We start from the raw sequence: 1,026 nt of genomic DNA on the forward strand, positions 1-1,026 counted from the left end.
TGTGTGTGTGTGTGTGTGTGTGTGTTTGTCCACCCCAACATCGCTTGACAACCGATGCTGGTGTGTTTACGTCCTCGTAACTTAGCGGTTCGTCAAAACAGACCGATACAATAAGTACTAGGCTTACAAAGAATGAGACCTGGGGTCGATTTGCTCGACTAAAGGCGGTGCCCCAGCATGGCCGCAGTCAAATGACTGAAACAAGTAATAAAGTAAGAGTACTGACGGCATTACATTTCTCCCTTAGATCGTTAAACAATGACACCCTATTAGCATTGCCTCCCTTACACTTACGAATCTTTTCAGATTAATATACATACGCAGTTATTTGTCATGTAATGACACTCCTTCAAACATTCATAAACAAACATTTTATTATGTATATTTAAAACGTACATACAAAATCCACAACTCACGCACATTGGTGTCTCCCTATATACATACATGTGGGTGTGTGTCTATTATACAAGAGTTAAAGAATAGAGCAGATAAGATCCGGGCCACATATGTTTCATAGTGAACGGAACATGGGAAGTGGCAAATATCCAAGCGAGGTGACTACTGCAGGCGACTCGTCAGGCGAAGGGGATCTTGTCCTCTCAAGGAGGTACGTGTTAACACACGAAAGATTCGATTGAACCTTCCGTGTGTTTTCATGTACCTCCTTGTGAATCTCCCGCATTTAAACATGTACCTTCCTTTATATATATATATATATATATATATGGGAGATTATACAAAAAATAACAACAGACGAGGACAGGTGGTGTAAATAACAAAAGTATATATTAGTATGACGCTCGGGAATACGGAAAGTCTTTGACGTTTCGAGCTACGCTCTTCAACAGAAAGAATACGGAGACAAGGAGAAAAACACGGAGAAAAAAAATTGAATAGTGTTCAGTCAACGGTCAATCATAATAATATATATATATATATATATATATATATATTTCATTTAAAATGCAGAGATGCCTATAATAGGACATCTACTCGCTAGAAATAGCAGCAAAAGACTACATACCA

This window comes from Octopus bimaculoides, chromosome 20 (genome assembly GCF_001194135.2).
Source record: "Octopus bimaculoides isolate UCB-OBI-ISO-001 chromosome 20, ASM119413v2, whole genome shotgun sequence".
NCBI lineage: Eukaryota > Metazoa > Mollusca > Cephalopoda > Octopoda > Octopodidae > Octopus > Octopus bimaculoides.